Source organism: Hordeum vulgare, chromosome 5H, assembly GCF_904849725.1.
Source record: "Hordeum vulgare subsp. vulgare chromosome 5H, MorexV3_pseudomolecules_assembly, whole genome shotgun sequence".
NCBI lineage: Eukaryota > Viridiplantae > Streptophyta > Magnoliopsida > Poales > Poaceae > Hordeum > Hordeum vulgare.
The window spans coordinates 177,999,557-178,010,514 of record NC_058522.1 but is presented as its reverse complement, the minus strand read 5'-3'; positions in this window follow the sequence as shown (position 1 = coordinate 178,010,514).

Here is a 10,958-nt window from a genome sequence, read left to right as displayed (position 1 = left end):
AAATCTGGAAAACTGACTTAAAACGGGCTTACGATAGAAATATCAGTTTTTTTCGTGCAAAACCGAAAATCTGACTTAAATGTGGACTGTGTGTTGATTAACAGAAACATTAAAGGATTCTGCAAAATAGTATGACGGACCAAGAATACATATTTTCTTTGTTAGTAGGTATAGATTAATGCTAAGGGGACAACTTTAACTACGAAAGTGAGTTGGTCCACACTTCTGCAGATGTCGGTTTGTATGTGTAGTTTCTCACATCCAACGGTCCGTTTGATTGGAGAACCTCGCTGCCCGGATTGAATCCCGTTGTTGTCGGGGATTAACCACTTGGCATGATGAAATCACCATGGTCGCTTGACCTACATACCATAGCCTCCACTATAGCTGGATTTGCCTCCCATAAGGCACACACACACCGAGAGGAATGGAGTCGACCGCCATTCAGGCTATCCTCTAGATCAGGGAAGACCTCAGTCTTATTGAGTGTTAGAGCACATTTCTCCGTATGCGGTTTTGATAATTGATGACAATCCCTATGGATTAGTGGTTGCCTTAAGTTATATTTGAAGAATTTGTCCATATGCACTTCTTGAAGTCCTTCTGTTGGTTTCAAGGAGTTTATATGATGACCAAGGTGGTAGTCAAGGTATTATCCAAAGAATGGTCACAAATACACAAGGTTGATCAAGACTAAGTCAAAGAGTGAATCAAGTTGATTAACAAGGTTGATCAAGACTAAGTCAAAGAGTGAATCAAGTTGATTAACACATAAAGCGTACAAGATGTACCGAGAGGGATCAAGTGATCCCATGGTATGGCAAGCATTGTCCATTATGCTTTGTGTACTAATCCATGTCTTCGTGAGAGTTCTGTGTGGGGTTAGGTGTGTTTCCATGGGCATGCGTCAAGAGGAAGATCTCATACAACCCATAGTGGATGACATCAAGTGGTGATCGTCATCAAGATTGCGGTGTGCAAGTTCAAGTAGAGCATCACGAAGATATCATGCTTGAAGCTTGCCGTCCATTGTGGTGGCAATGGACTTGTGAAGATGTGCTGAAGAGTGGCTCACCCGTAGTGAGTATGTGGGAAAAATCAACTAGTCTTCATCAATCCAACTGTAAGTGCATCTAGTGCCCCTTAGTGATTTTGGTGGTTTGAAGACTTATAGGTTAAGTATCTAATGTGTTCATGAGTGTACACATGATCTATAAGTCGCTGAGGAGTTTGAAATATTCGATGAATATCGACCCCTAAAAATGTATATCTTCGGTTGAAGAAATTTGTGTGAAGTTGAAGATTTGAATCGCGAAGAATTTGCGATGAAATTGATATTCCTCATGAAGATATTGAAATTGAGGAATTTGGTGTGTCCTGAAGAAAATCATTCTGAAGACTTTGAAGCATGAAGATTTACTCTTTCTGTTTTGTTTTCTTCACACTTGAGTAATAGGAACACCGTACTGTTAAAGGGGGTCGAGGTAACACATTGGAATGAATTTCCTCATGATGCTCAACCCAAGCCTAATCCTACCAAAAGCCTCAAGTGAGGAATATGAGTGACATGAGGACTCTCACAGTTGAGGGTCCCGACTGTTTCGATATCCACGCCACATCATTGGTCTTATCCACACCAACGGTCATATTATTTAAGGGCATTAGTGTCAAATCATGTCGGGATGCTCCCAGGCTATAAATAGCCACCCCCCACAACCATTAGCTGGTTGGCTGCTCCGTTAGAAACTGACACTTGTCATAAGAGCAACCCAAATTCCTCAGAGTCTTCGAGAGTAATTCATCAGTGAGGAAATACCCCAAACACCAAACCACAAACCGAGAACCAAGTGATTGAGCATCACTGAAGAAGTTGTTCCTGTGTGGGACTGAAGCCTTTTACCTTTTAGGACTGTGCATCCTCGAGACGGTTAGTCGTCATGGTCTAGAGCAATCCAGCAGTCAATTGTGGATCGCTGGGTGACCAAGTTTGTGAGGGTTTGGAAGTCTGCCCTGAAGACTTACCACGAGTGTTGGACGAGGACTGTGTGTTCTTAGCCCAAGGAGAATACGCTAGGGACTGTGTGTCCCGGGACTGTGTATCTTTTGGTTTCAATACCAAGCCGCTCCAAACGAGATGTACAACTGTCACATCAGTTGGAACTGGGTCATCAACTACTGTCTTCGCTGTGAAACGGGTTCTAATTCCTCAACTATTTATATTCCTCAGATTATGTGTTGATGATTTTCACTGTCACTATTTGAAGAATTTGCTGAGGACTTTATCTGAAATTCCTCAACCCCAAATTCTTCACGCAAGTTAATCCTCATCTGTTTTCTGCGTGCCTGCTTACTGTGCAATCTGTTTTCACATTCCTCATACTGAAAAACTGTTGTAGTGAAACTTTGCACTCCTGATCCTTTACTGTATCCGCTGTAAGTTAGTCATCAGTGAGGAATTTGCTCAAAAGGAATTTCCTCAGTGATGAAATTCTAAAAATCTCCTATTCACCCCCTCTAGTCGATATAACGCACTTTCAATTGGTATCAGAGCAAGGTACTCCCTTGTTCTCTGTGATTTTGGTTTAATCACCTGGAGTTTTAGTTATGTCGACTGCAGGCATGATTAAGGTTACTGCAGCATGTCCTACTTTTGAAGGAAAGAACTTTCCCTTCTGGAAGACCAAGATGCAGATGCATCTACAAGCTATTGACAATGGTCTCTGGTATATTGTGGAACATGGCGTCCCCATCATCTCTGCTAGTGTCTCTGCTGCTGATGTGAATAAATTCAAGCAACTTGATTCTCAAGCGAAGAATATCATCTGTGGCCATCTGAGCCCAGGCCAGTTTGGAAGAGTGAGTGCTTTGGGCTCAGCGACACTTATCTGGGAGAGACTGTGCAAAGTAAATGAAGGAGTAACAACCCAGCGTGATTCTCGTGTTGATGTTCTTCGCAATCTCTTCAATCGCTTCAAGAGGCTTGACAATGAAAGTTGCCAAGATACCTTTGATCGCCTCACTGACATATCAAATGAACTGCAAGCACTGGGAGCTCGAGACATTATTGATCACGAAGTTGTGAAGAAACTGCTAAGATCTTTGGATTCTTCATTTGATACTTTAGTCCTGATGATTCAAGAAATACTAGACTACAAGATGCTTGATTTAGCTAATATACTCAAAAGACTCAATACTCATGAATTCCAGCAAGAAGAAAAGAAAGATCTATATGGACCAAGATATTATAGACCACGTGCACTGAAGGCTAGAGCAAGTTCCTCATCTGAAGAAGAAGACTCGGATGATAGCGTTGGTGATCCTGAAGAATTTGGACAGGAGCTTGCAATGCTCGTGAGGAAATTCCAGAGGTTTACACGACGTGGCTAGTTCGGTAAATCTTCAAGAAGAGATATGAGGAAATCAGAATCTTCATCTGAGGACTACAAGAAAAGAACCTGCCACAAATGCAAGAAATCAGGTCACTACATTGCTGATTGTCCCCGTTGGGGAAAGGAATCAAAGAAGAAGAAATGCAAGGATGACAGTTCTGATGACTCGAAGAAGAAGAAGAAATCTTCAAAATCCTCATCTTCAAAGCCCTCATCGCACAAGAAGACTAGTTTCAGAAAGGCTCGGGCACTTATTGGCAAGGAAATGGATTCCGAGGCAGAATCAGAGGAATGTGATGAAGAGGAGGGTTCTGATGAAGACTCAGAATCCGGACAGGCTAGTCTTGCACTTGCAACCACTTTCGTCAGCAAGTCAATCTTCAACCTTGAAGAAGATGATAACACCATCCACACTGATGACTATGCTGATGACTTCGCTCCAACCTATTGCTTCATGGCAAAAGGTTCAAAGGTACCGAATGATGCTTCCTCCTCTGATTCAAGTGACTGTGAACCTGATGATTATAAAAAACCCAGTTATAATAAACTTGCTATCATTGCCACTAAACAACAAACTGCCCTGGAAAAGCTTCAGAAACTGCTAGATAGAAGCGATGATCTATTGAATGATGAAATGAATCTTACCCAAATCCTCACTGAAGATGTGAAAAGTCTTCAGTCTATATTTGATAATCTTCAAGATCGTCATGATACACTCCTGGCTGATCATGAAAAACTTTCCTATGAATTTCTTCAAAGGAAGCTTGATCTAGAGCAGTTGAGTATTTCTCATGATGATCTTTGTATGGAAAATGATTCATTACTAGCTCAACAGATCAACGCTGCTCAAGCTGAATTCGTTCCTCCATGTCTTAAATGCATTGAACGTGAAACTGCTAATTCTTCACCAGAATCATCAAATGCATCTATTGCTACAAATTCTTCAACTGCTCCTGTAGTGTCAAATTCCTCACTTGAGGAAAACACACATGTCACTGATGAAAATGCAGGGCTGAAGGAATTGTATGTGACAGGCGTATACAAAAGTCTCAAAGGACATCAAACCCTTTGTGATGTGCTCAAAAAGCAGATCTTGAACAGGAACCCGAGGAAAGAAGGAATTGCCTTTGAGAGGAAATTGAATGCTGATGGATCTTATTGGAAACCTGAGCAGTATCCAAAAACCTCATGGGTTGCTGCTACTGGGCCTCCTTTTGATTCCATCCAATCTAACTGGCTTTTCATATGAATTATCCTATTCCTCAGATGAGTCATTTGACTCCAACTATAAACTGTTCATAAATCAAGCTGGTGAAGTATTTGCTCGATATGTTGGAACTAACTGCAGGAATGGCCCTCCCCTAAGGAAAATCTGGGTTCCCAAAAGTTGTCTTGAAAATCTTCAGGTAAATGTCCTCATGACACCACCTATGAAGAATCTGAACCCCAGATCAAATTCCTTAGGAGGACCAAAGTCTTCAAGAGGATCAAAATCCTCAACTGGTCAAAAGTATGCTCGTACCCGTGCTAATGCTTCTAACATGCAGGGAAACTACAAGGAATATGAATATGAGCGTTACTCTTCAAATCATTATGTTCATAAATCCTCAAACCAGTTCTCTGCATATTCATATGAGTACTTTAACCCCCCTACCGCTAAGAGAAGTGCATTAGCTTCAATGCCTCCTTTCTCATATGGTGCTCGCAGGATGATGAATGCTTTACCACCCCTTTAGATGTGGGTGGTGAAGAAATTGAACTAATCACTTCTGCAGGTCAGGTCTCCAGATGAAAATCATCATCTGAAGAAGTTGCTGGAGACCTGAGGAAATACTTGATAGGACGCAAGCTAATATTGATGAAATAAAAATATTTCACACGTCCTTATAATTCTGTTATGATGAAATTCCTATCTGATGAAATTGATATCATATTCTTCAAGTCTGAAGCATATTAGATGGTAAACTGTACTAATTCATCTGCAGGATGACAAACCCAAGAGTACTGAGTGGGTTCTTGATAGTGGCTACACACATCACATGACTGGTGATAAAAACTTGCTGATGAATATGCCACTAACTTCATCACCTCTCAAGCAAATCACATATGCTGACAAAGGTAAAAGCAAGGTATTGGGACTTGGCAAAGTGGCTATTTCCAAGGATAGGCATATGGACAAAGTGATGCTAGTTGAATCCCTTGGTTTTAACCTTATGTCAGTCTCGATGCTTTGTGATCTTGATATGATTGTTATCTTTGGTAGATATATATGTGTTGTCATCATGGAATCTGACAAATCCAAAGTCTTCGAAGGTGTCAGAAGAGGGGATTTGTACATTGTTGATTTCTCTACAGGTCCTCAACCAGCCACTTGCTTACTAGCAAAAACCTCAGAAGGGTGGCTGTGGCATCGAAGACTCGGTCATGCAGGCATGAGGAATTTGCACACGCTCGCGAAGAAGAAGCATGTCATCGGCGTCGAATCAGTCAAATTCCTCAAGGATCATCTCTGCGGTGCATGTGAATCTGGGAAAATGACCAGATCCAAGCATCCCTCGAAGACTATCAAGACCACTACTCATCCATTCGAATTGCTTCACATGGATCTATTTGGACCTACTCACTATGCCACACCAACAAATGCAACATCTTTATATGGCTTCGTCATAGTTGATGATTATTCCAGATATACATGGGTGCATATCATCTTATATAAAACTGAAGTGCAGGAAATCTTCAAATGATTTTCTTCAAGGGCCTTGACGAACTTAGGCATCAAGATCAAACATATAACGAGTGATAATGGAACAGAGTTCAAAAAGACTGGTCTTGATGATTATCTTGATGAACTTGGTATTACTCACGAATTATCTGCTCCTTATACTCCTCAACAGAACGGTGTCGTCGAAAGGAAGAACAAGACTCTGGTTGAGATGGCAAGAACCATGCTTGAAGAATATCGACTCCTCGTCGCTTTTGTACTGAAGCAATCAACACTGCATGCCATATCATCAACAGGGTATATCTTCACAAATTCCTCAAGAAAACCTCGTATGAACTCCTCACTGATAAGAAACCCAATGTAAGTTATTTCAAAGTTTTCGGTGCAAAATGTTGGATTAGAGATCCTCACCATAGCTCAAAATTTGCACCTAAAGCACATGAGGGTTTTATGCTCGGTTATGGAAAGGACTCACACACCTACAGAGTCTTCAACAACTATCACAACAAAGTTGTTGAGACTGTAGATGTGCAGTTCGATTAAACTAATGGCTCGCAAAGAGAACAATTGCCTTCTGATCCAGATAAGTTGTCTCCTGAGGAAGCAATAAAGCTCAAACCTATTGAAGACATTGTTCCCACTGAGGAAATTGATGAAGAAACCATCCCCATCACTGATGAAAATCAAGAAGGTGCTCCTGAGGAAATTGCTCCAGAACCACTTCCTCAGCCCAGACGAAATCCTCAACCAGCTCATCCAAGGATTGCAAATGAAGTAGAACTTGACAAAATCCTCAATGACATCAACGCGCCAGGTCCTCTCACTCGCTCAAAAGCTTCACACTTAGTTAACTTTTGTGGGCATTTATCCTTTGTATCGATCACAGAACCCTCAAAAGTTGCTGAGGCTTTCCTGGAACCGGAGTGGATCCAAGCTATGCAAGACGAACTTCTTCAATTCAAGCTGAATGACGTATGGGAGCTCGTCAAACAAACATATCCTCGCAAGCACAATATCATCGGAACCAAGTGGATTTTCCGAAACAAGGAAGATGAGGATGGTCAAGTGGTGAGGAATAAGGCACGACTTATAGCCCAAGGCTACACCCAGGTTGAAGGAATAGATTTCGATGAAACTTTTGCACCTATTGCTAGACTTGAAGCTATTCGAATACTACTTGCTTATGCTAATCATCATAACATCATCTTATATCAAATGGATGTGAAAAGTGCATTCCTCAATGGTAAGCTTGAGGAAGAAGTATATGTTGCTCAGCCCCCAGGTTTTGAGAATCCAAAGAATCCAGACAAAGTCTTCAGACTCAAAAAGGCGCTCTATGGTCTCAAGCAAGCCCCTGGGGCATGGTATGATACATTGAAGGAATTCCTCATGAAGAAAGGCTTCAAACCTGGTTCACTCGATCCAACTCTTTTCACTAAATCCTATGATAATGAGCTATTTGTGTGCCAGATATATGTCGATGATATTATATTTGGCTGTACTGACAAACGATACAATGATGAATTTTCTTACATGATGAGTGAAGAATATCAGATGTCTATGATGGGGGAGCTGAAATTCTTCTTAGGTCTTCAAATTCGTCAACAACGCAATGGAATTTTCATATCACAGGAAAAATACCTCAAGGATGTTCTGAGGAAATTCGACATGCATGAATGCAAAGGTACCAAGACTCCAATGCCTACCAACGGCCACCTCGGCACTGACGAAAATGGTAAAGAATTTGACCAGCAAGTATATCGCTCTATGATTGGCTCTTTATTGTATCTATGTGCATCTAGGCCATATATCATGCTTAGTGTTTGCATGTGTGCACGTTTTCAAGCAAAACCGAAGGAATCACATCATAAGGCTGTGAAGCATATTCTTCGATACTTAGCTCACACACCAACACTAGGATTATGGTATCCCAAGGGCTCAAATCTTTATCTGGTAGGGTATTCTGATTCTGACTATGCTGGTGACCGTGTGGATCGCAAGTCAACATCTGGCACATGTCATTTCCTCGGAAGATCACTAGTTTGCTGGTCCTCAAAGAAGTAGAACTGCGTATCACTCTTCACTGCCGAAGATGAGTACATTGCTGCTGGTTCATGCTGTGCTCAATTGCTATGGATGAAGCAAACCCTCAAGGACTACGACATCAACATGAAGAATGTGCCTCTCTACTGAGACAATGAGAGTGCAATCAAGATTGCATACAACCCAGTACAACACTCGAAGACCAAGCACATCCAGATTCGTCATCATTTTCTTCGGGACCATGTCCTCAAGGGCAATATCCTCATCGACCATGTGAAGACTGATGATCAACTGACAAATATCTTCACTAAGACCTTGGATGAGAAAAGGTTTTGCAAGTTGCAGTGTGAGCTAAATATCTTAGCATCTTCAAATGTTTTGTAAAAACATGCACACATCCTAACACTTATGCAAAATTGATGACTTAGATGTGCAACACATGATGAATTGATTTTCTTCAACTAATGAAGAATATCATTGCGAGTGTGAAGAAATCAACGAAGAAATTGATTCTCAGGGCCCTACAATAATTGTACGCGGCGTCTGTAATCAACATTCTTATATGGTGGGTCACGCCACCGCCCAACGTGAAATTCCTCAAGTTGATTTTCTTCAAGGTTCCATTTTCTCAAAATTTGATTTTCTTCAAAACAGTTGTTCTTCAAAATTATTTTTCTTCAAAACTGAATTTCATCATTGTGACGATTTATCACAAAATCCTCAAGTTAGTCAAATCTTCAAAAACACTTGAGGACTTTCGTTTACCTAGATAGACTGTGATTTCAAGTCCTCAACAACATTCACTTATATCTATTTCTTCAAGTTGATATTTCATCTAAGTGAATGTGATCGGACCCTACTTTCCCTCTATGCTATTCTCATCCATTCTATTCAATTCTTCATATGCGTTCTACTTGAAACTTTGTTCGAAATCCTCACTGCGTCCTTGTCAGCTGATGATTTTGTAACAAAATCCTCAAATCTTCAAAAATATTTTTAATGAACAGTAACTGAACCCCACTTTCCTCGTTCGGATAACCACGATCTCCACGATCTCCACCGCTTTGCTCGTAAGCTACACGTGTCCCGCGGAGACGTAGAGGTAGGGGCTATTTGGTCCGATTTCCTCGCGCCAACAGTAACTGCCTGGCTATAAATATGTCCCCATCCCCCTTGGTAAACACTTCTTCGCTCCATCGCTCTCCTGCTACAGCAAAGCTCCAAACCCTAGCGCCACCGCGGGAAGTCTCGATGCCGGTGAAGAAGAGCTTCACTGCCTTGACTTTTCCGTCGCCGAAACCACGCCGGAGTCGGACCATCCCCGTCCGCCGCCGCCGTAGACGTCCACTGCTGTCGGGTTAGGGCGCATTGGACACGCACCTTAAGAGCTTCTCCCTGCTACTCTTCTCTGTTCTTCGTGCGCGCCATCTAGGGTAAATAAAAACCCTATTTTTACAGCAAGTTTATCTTGCTTAGCATAAGTTGTTGGTGCACATAGGTGAGCCTAGTTGTTTTAGGTTTTGTGCTTGACAAATTGAATTCTAGTTTTATTCCGCATTTGTTCAAGCCTAAAATGTAATTATTTTAAAGCGCCTATTCACTCCCCTCTAGGTGACATCCATGTCCTTTCAATTGGTATCAGAGCTAGGTATCTTATTATTAGGTTTGACCACCTAGAGAGTAAGGATGTGGACTAGGGGATTAGGATTCTCTGACACTCTTAGTTTCAATGACACGAAGTTTGTTGTTTGGGTAATTCGCATGCTTAATCTCTTTAGGGTCATGGACTCAAATTTAGAGCGAATAGTAGATATGAGTTTTTCTCCTCCAAAAGATTCTCAAAACATATCTTCAGAGGATGAGAAAAACTCTTATCTCAATTCTCAAGCTTCTAATGTGCTTTTTGATGCTTGGAGCAATGTAGTTATATTTCAACTCATGCCATTCCGGGATGATCATGAGTTGTGGAGGAAGCTTCAAGATAAATATGGTGTGTCCAAGATTTGTAGGGATGATCGTTCTCCCTTCATCTCCGGTTGTGTGGTCTGCTCAACTTCATATACTTCACCTACATGTGTATTGACACAAGGTAATGATATGGTGAGTAGTGGTGATCATTGCAATGATGATAGTGGGCTTATTGTTGATGATCCTTCATCGCTATATTATTACAATGCTTCATCTTTGGGCGTTAACACTTCGAGCACTATAGATATTTTACATGCTTGTGTTGATACTCCTTGCATATCATGTTGAAATTGCATGACTAAATCTTATGATGATATGCTTGCTATACCTTGTTGCCATGATAAAAATGTATCTATTTCCTCAAGTTGTCATGCTAAAAATGTAGAGGAAATCCATCACTCCATGGAACTAGATGTGTCCTTGAATGATGCTTCAAGGGATCCTACATCATCATCTATTGTTTCTCACTTTTGCCTTATGGCTAAGGCTTCAAAGGTATCTCCTACTTTGAATTCCAATATATCTCATGATGATGACGTTGATGATAATGAGGATGATGATAAATATGAAGAGAGTGATAATATTGCATCCTTAGAAATTAAGGGTGAAATGATTTTTAAATCTCTTTATAAGAATAAATTTGCTTGTTCCAACTTCATGGAAATCATGTCTATTGCCATTGAGGGCAAGAAATACATTGAGGAGTTGGAAGCTCATCTCGAGGAGCATGAGGCCAGCATTGAGACAATGGAAGGTCATGGGGATGATTACGCTGATGAGATCACGGAGCAATCTCAAGCTCTTGAAAATGAACAAGCCACCAAGGAATCTCTTGA